This window comes from Cryptomeria japonica, chromosome 2, assembly GCF_030272615.1.
Source record: "Cryptomeria japonica chromosome 2, Sugi_1.0, whole genome shotgun sequence".
Classification (NCBI taxonomy): Eukaryota; Viridiplantae; Streptophyta; class Pinopsida; order Cupressales; family Cupressaceae; genus Cryptomeria; species Cryptomeria japonica.
Window position 1 is genome coordinate 325,075,782 of NC_081406.1, and position 7,888 is coordinate 325,083,669.

A 7,888-nucleotide genomic window follows, 5' to 3' on the forward strand; every position below is an offset into this window, starting at 1 on the left:
TAAGACTAGATAAGTATTTGATGAAGTTGGGATTTTGTAAAGGTATTGTTGACAGTAACTTATACTTTATGGTTGATAAAGATAACATCTTGATTGTTGATGACATTATTTTTGGAGGAGATGATGATTTGAGTATGAAGTTTGTTGATGATATGCAAAAGGAATTTGAGATGTCTATGATAGGTAAGATGAAATTCTTCTTAGGATTGCAGATTACTCAGATCGGAAAGGGTATTTTCATTTCTCAATCTAAGTATGTGAAGGAATTGTTAAAGAAGTTTGGGTTAGCTGATTCTAAACCTGTTGGAAATCCTATGGTGACTAGATGCAAGTTGTCTAACCAAGATGAATCTCATAGAGTTAATCAGACCTTGTACAGATCTATGGTTGGAGGATTGGTGTACCTGACTCAGACTAGACCGGATATCATGCATGTTGTTTGTCTTTGTGCCATATTTCAATTTGATCCTAAAGAGACTCATGTTACTGTTGTGAAGAGGATTTTCAGATATTTGAAGGGAACTATTGATTATGGGTTGTGGTATCCAAAGAATGATGATTTCATGTTATGTGCTTATATTGTTGTTGATTGGGTAGTTGATGTAGATGAATGGAAGAGAACTACCGGTGGAGCTTTCTTTTGGGGGAAGAAGTTGGTTTCATTGGCAAGTAAGAAACAAGATGCTATATCTCTATCTACTACTGAAGTGTTTCATTAGGAATGTTACTCTCAAGGATGAACGTAATGATCTAAAGTCAGAATGGAGCCTATTTTGAATTAATTCATGTGTATTATGAACTATTTTACTAAGAGTAATTTGCCTACAAGCAATATTTGTTACTATTTGCTCCAGATCTATTTGTATTGCAAAGGTTTACCTACCTGGGTCTTGTGGAGCCCAAAGAGTAGGAGATTTACTTATTCTTTAAGTGATTCTTGTTAGTTGGCCATTCGTCTCAAATTTCCATTGATAGAAGAAGGTTGATTCTTAAGAAAATATGAGGAAATAAATGGAGGAACCAATAGAAATGGCAACTCTACTAGGGATGCATCATAATTCGGTTTTCTTTTCAGATCTGAAGTTGAATTATTTTTTTGCAAAATTCTTCTGCTCTTCTTTTTGAATTATGTGTCGTATTTTGTAACTAGTTGTTCTTCTTGGGTAGTAAGAGAGTTTTAATTTGTTTAAATTGTTTGTTGAGAAACATTGTCTAAGAATGTGTATAAGTAACATTGTTTGAAGACATTACTCCAAATTTATAGTTATTCCCATGAAAGGATGGCAACTCTGATATATTTCTAAATAACTCTGAGTTGTGTATGGTCGAAGTAAAGGTAGTGTGCGGAGCTACATTAACAAGCCTTAGAAGTAGAAGACTACAATTCTTGTTTCAAGGATCTAAGAGAGAAATGCACGGGAGAAGTCCTTGCATCAAGGGCACCCTAACTTGCCTTTAGGAGAAGGCAACCAGCATTGGAAGCCAAATAGTAGTAGAGTTAGGCATATTCCTTCCTCATGTAATTTTCCTTCAACGACTTTAAATATAGATATGATTGATGTTGATCAATCTTCTTTCACCTCGTTAACGTTTGGTCACCAAAGGTCATCCTCAAATGAGCCATCCCCTAAATCACATAAGTATTATTCTGAGATTCCTAAAAGAAATGGTTAATATTACTATAACAGTTAAGGGGATCAAGTGTATTATGATAAAGAGGAGGGTATCAAGATACATCCTATACTGAAACCCCCAAGGGACATTCAAGGGCCAAGATATACAAGAAGATAGGGTGAAGAAATTTAATGCTAGATTAGAGAAAATGGCCAAAGAGTTCCAAGCAAAACTTGAAGAGAAGACACGTAAAGGTCAACTAAGAAGTGAATCTAAAGCAAAGCTAAAGTAAGAGGAAGATCTCTCCACTCGGATGTTTATAAATACTAATATCGATTCTTCCATATTAACTGTCCCTCTGGTGAATGTTGCATTTCCTCAAGACAAAGGAAAGGCAATTTTGACTGATGCAAATGTGTGCTCTACTTAAAAAGTGAAGCCTAGGGAACTCACTAACCAAGAATTATGGGAAGATATTGAGGAGTTGGAATCAGAATATACTAGACAAGAAATGTTGATAAGAAAGACTGAGTTGCTAAGAAGGTTACAAGATTTGGATAATTTATCACATAAGGATATTAAAACCTCATAGTCACCAAATGTTTCAAAGCCTAGTTTAAATAATGTTAGTGGGTCCCTTGTTATTGACATATTAACTGATGGTGAAAGAACACAACCTTCAAATGTGACTTATGTGAGTACATGTGTGTCTTCTCCTATTGTGCATCCATGTATTATCATTTCCATTATCTCTATGCCTTTGAATTGGTCAATACTTTAGATGAGTGATCAGAATACTCTGGGATCGAGGCAGAATAACCCAGTTGTCAATCCTACAATTGTTGCAAGTACCATAAATGTTTCAGTTCCACAAGAAACTCAACCCTTGATATCTTAGCAAACGAATGTGAAATAAAATCAACTCTACAAGCAATTGTTACAACAACAACAATAATATCAACAAATATTGTTGTAATTTTAGAATCTACAAGTTCAGTAGCATAATGCACGTGTTAATCTTCAAGATCCTAATGTTGATGTATCCCCGCAGATAATAGCCTCACAACCAAATGTTGCTAATATACCATAAAATATCCCTATCCTAGAAGCCCGAGTTCCTCCAAATGTGAGGGAAGATCCCTTTGCTAGGCCACCACTTCATATGGACAAATATAGGCAATTAGACTTTATGGTATCCCTGGATACCCAAACCCAATGAACAATGACATAAGGTTGGAATTGTAGACGTATAAATCTGACCACTTTCCTAAGTGAATATTTAATATTCATTTTAACCCCATTCCTCCTATTAATTAAATTCTATTTAATTAATATCTTCACATTCATCCATTTGATTAAATAAGTTACTCAATTCATTTAATTAAGTTCACCTAAGCCTTTTCTAACCTTAATTAAATAAATCACTTTATTTAATTAATTCCCCTTTTTTCCCTTTTAATTAAATTTACATTTAATTAAATTGATCTTTGCAAGTAAATAAATCTAATTTATTTATTTAAATCCCCCACTTGTATTTATGCAAGTTGCTTCTATTTTTGTTGAAATAAAGTAATTTATTTTAATTAAAATTACCCTTCATCCACTTGCATTTTCCTACATCTCCCACTTGCCTCCTAAACCCCTTCTAGATTCATCTAATCAATTCTAATTTAGCCTAATCCATCTCCTAAATATTGCCACATCCCTAAGCAAAGAGAAGTCACTTCTCAAAGCCTTCAAAGTCTTTGAAAACCATTAAAAGCTTTATGTCTTCAACAAGTTAACCCTTAAAGTCTTCCAAACCATTAAAGGCTCTTACATAACCATTAATGGTTAACTCAACCTTCTTGCATGATTAGACACTTTCTCTCTAACTTAACCCTCATCTAACCCGAGGGTCTCATCAAGAACTCATAGCTTTAACCTTGGTTATCCTATTAACCCTTGCATAAGAGTTAATCCCTTGGATAAAATCTTATCCAATGGATAACCCTAACCTAACCTTAACCCTTACCTCCTAAGGTAACCTTCATGTCTTCTTAAGCATTTAATGCTTCTTTCATCTCCTCTCAACCAACCTCTTATTGACAATTGTCACTATTTCATTGGTGAGAATTGTAAACATGGATTGATAACTTTCAATCCTGGCCCTTGTTAAGATTATCCAATCTTGACCATCCATTGCCCTATTTTTCCTATAAATAGAGCTCTCATTCTCTCATTTTCATATATCCAAGTTTTATGCATCTAATTTATAGTCATTTTACTAAGCATCTAGCCTCTCTTTGTTAAAACACATTAAACATTTAGAAGCATTTTTAATATCATAGCATATCCAGGTTAGACTAGTATATCTTGTTAGGATAGGATTACTAATCTTTATCATATCATCATATTCATATTAGTTTAAATCATTCTAGTTTCAATATTATACATGTTATAAGAATGCATTCATACTTATAAGCAAACATCACTCATTCTTGGAGTTGTCATACCTAAGTCACTTTGCTCAGTGATCTGAGAGCAAAGACATTGACTTCAGGGATCCTGTGAAATAGAGAACAATGGAACACCCCTTGGGAAGTTGAGCTATTCAATATAGCTCCTATAGATTGCACCAAGAGTCCCATTGGTGTGTGGACACTTTGGAATTATACTTTTATGTTTATGTCACCTCATTTCCCACACACATTTCTGACGCCCACCGTGGGGCTTACCCCCATTAATCACATCATTTTTTATGCAGGAGCAAGATTGCAAGCACACGGAAAAGATGTATTAGCGCATTGGAACCTTTCATTAGCTCACAGGAACTTTTTGTTAGTGATTCTGGTACACTGTTTAGTGTGTAAAACCAATCCCTTAGTGCATATAGACTTTCATTTAGTGCATAATATTCTGGTTTTTATTTTGTGCATTATAAAAATAGCATAGTGCATTCGGTAATCATTATAGCGCATAGGAGTTATTTTGTAGTGCATTTGTAACTTTCTGTAGTGCATCTATGCAGAAGTCCAGCGCGTGATTCTGGCAGAAGCAAAAACATAATTTGTAACAGAAGTCAAAAGTTAGGCTTGTATAAGCTCACCTCATATTTAAATTTTTCACTAACTGTTATTTTTGTTGCAAGTTACTAATCTTTGTTTGCAGATTGGAGGAGTTTTATTTTAGGCATTTAATTATTATTTTTTCTAACTTTTTCAAGTTAGTTTTAAAAATAGTTCATTTTCCTGTTAGTTAAAAATAACTACAAACTCATTTCATTTTGCAAAGGATTAAAAAGAACTACAAACAAACTTTCAGAATTTTTCAAAGGTTAAAAAGAATCCCATTTTCTTTTGGTGTTGCTTAAAAAGAACCTCATTTATCCTTTGGTGCTTAAAACAAAACCTCATTTTCATTTTGCAAAGGATTAAAAGGAACTACAAACAAACTTTCAAAGTTTTGCAAAGGTTAAAAAGAACCCCATTTTCTTTTGATGTTGCTTAAAAAAAACCTCATTTTCATTTTGCAAAGGATTAAAAGGAACTACAAACAAACTTTCAAAGTTTTGCAAAGGATAAAAATAAACTCACTTTTCTTGTTTTTGTATAAAGCAAAAGAGTTTTCATTAAGGATTGATTTCACGATTTTCCTTTTGTTGACCAACATCATTATTTAATTTTTTTGACCACGTTTGTTTGTCAAGAGTTTTTTAAATACACATTTTTCTATGAAAAGTTAAAAAGAATACCATGCTTGTTGGAGCAACATCTCCAAATAGAAGTTAGAAAACCATTGAATTGAAGGATAAAAAGAATCTTGTTTGCCTTGTCTTGAAAGTTGAAGGTATATGCTCTCCCCTTAACTGGGTGACTAAAAAGACAAACCACTTTTATGCTTTATTTATTTCAAGCATTTAAAACCTTTAACAAGACTACCCTCCCAAGTTGCTCTTAGAGCGCCATTAATGGCTAGTGAGAGAGGAACGACCTAAGTGAGAAACAACTTTATCGCCAAGTGTTCCAACCCACTATAATCAAATGTGGAGGCTGACGAAAGTCCCCTTCAATGGTTTTGCTCAGCGATTATCCTTCCCCCAGTATCTTTAAGACACATAAAGCCTTTGTTCTAAAGGTTTGGAAGCCTCCCAAGGGAGTATCACTGAAGACCAAACGGAAGCCTGATTAAGAGCCTTAGCACTAGAAACCTTGAATTGAGTCAGTATCTAAACATTTTCAACATTATAGTGCAAGGGTGGGGAAGAATCCTCCCCCAAAATCACTCACCATATATATCCCAAGATAACTACTCAATTGTGAAGCAATTCACTTTGGGTTAATTTCTAGAAAAAGGCAAAAAAATGGGTGCCTCTAGGGGGTGACATGACTGTTTGAGCTAATGGAGTATCAAGACTAGTGGGCTATGATGTTGTTAATGACCCTTGAATAAAGAGTCCGCCTGATCTGTATTACTTGTTATCTAATCCAATGAAAACATCGGGGATTTGAACACATCTTCATAGAACATACACTAATTGTCTGGCATATGCAAAATTTGTTCTCTTTCATGTTGTGTTTGCGATTTATTTTTTAGAAAATCATCCATCCAAAACACAAGTTAAAAAAACCCAAAAACTGCAGACGCAAAGAAATCAGGGCAGCTTAGCGCATAGGAGCAACTTCCTAGCGCATTTCAACCATTCTGTAGTGTGTCTCAACCAAAACATAGCGCTTTAAATAGTCACATTAGCGCATAACTAGTATAACACTGGTAAAACTTTCAGTGGCACTTTTTGGCACCAGTTTAGCACATTTAAATATCAACTTAGCACATCAGAGACATACCTTAGTGCTTTTAGCTTAAACAGTAGCACATAATCGAGAAATATTAGTGCGTAACTCTTCCAACCAAGTCAATTTCAAACAATCTGAGTCAGCGCGTAGGAAATGCATCTTAGCGTATAGAGAACTTTCTGTGGCGCATCTGGAACATTCGTTAGCGCATCCAGTCTATGTCTTCGTGCATATTCAAAAACCAGAAAAACAGAGAGCTAATTAGAACTTTCAGAAAAATTTCATCCACAGTCTTGAGTACCCTTTTTAGTCTTTTGTCAAAACTTAGCAGTCAAAATCCGAATCAAATTATCAGAGAAAATAATTCCAAAATCAACAACGCATCCTTCGAACAAAAAATTTCAAATCTTAAACTAGCTCGAGATAAGATTTCCTCCAACAAAATCAAGCAGTATCATAACATTGATCAAAGTTCCACCATCTAACGGATTCTATCACAAACAACATACCTAGTTTAATACTTAAGTTGTCAAATCAAGTTTCCATATCAGGAAACTTTTATCCATATCATTTGACACACTTTGTCGTGGAGGCAAATCTAACTAAACCTCTACTTTATAAAGTAAGCTTGAGTTTTCAAACAAAGTATCCAAATCCAACATCAACTGCAACCATTGATCATTCGTGTATGACCACTCCTCATATTTTGAGAAGAAAAAGTCTTCATTACAAAACTAACTTAAAGAAGAGACAGCCTAGTTCTAAGGCACTTGCAAAAAGGAATAAGTTTCTCTATATCAATCGCCAACTCTTTGCATCACATTGCGCATTCTTGCGTCACATGCGATTGTATATCCAAGGCAAAACAAATGAGTTTGACAAAGAACCTTTGAGAAGTAGAGCTTATATTTAGAAAGCGGCATTCAACTAACACTTAAATCATGGAGGAAGGATCAATCCCACTTTATTCCCACATTTATGTATCACCTATAACGAAGCTCGACCCGAACCACCAACACCACCCAGAACTCTCATAGAGGACGAAAAATTCATCACAGTAGAAATTTACTAAATGCTCATTGTCACTCGATCTCAGAGAAACAAACAAAGAGAATCACAACTAGAATCAAGTATGGGTCATAGATTATCCAACCTTTTTTATGAGTATGCCAATATGGGCGAAACAGAGATCACCGAGGAACTTCTCCAAGAGTGTCAAGAAAACCAATCATTCCAAAGACTCATGGAAAGACTTATTGAACCAGACAAGGAAAAATATATACTCATGCTAACTAGCAAAGGAGTCAGACTTCCTGAAGATTTCGATACATAAAACTTAAGGAATGTAGACAAAAGAATTTTTAGAACAAGGTCTAGAAATTACGCCTATCAAGACCAACAAAGAGAAAAAGAAACACGTGACCCAGAAATCATGCATGAACAAAATAACACCCCTGAACACAACCATGCCCGAAATTGGGACAATCTTAATGAAAGGG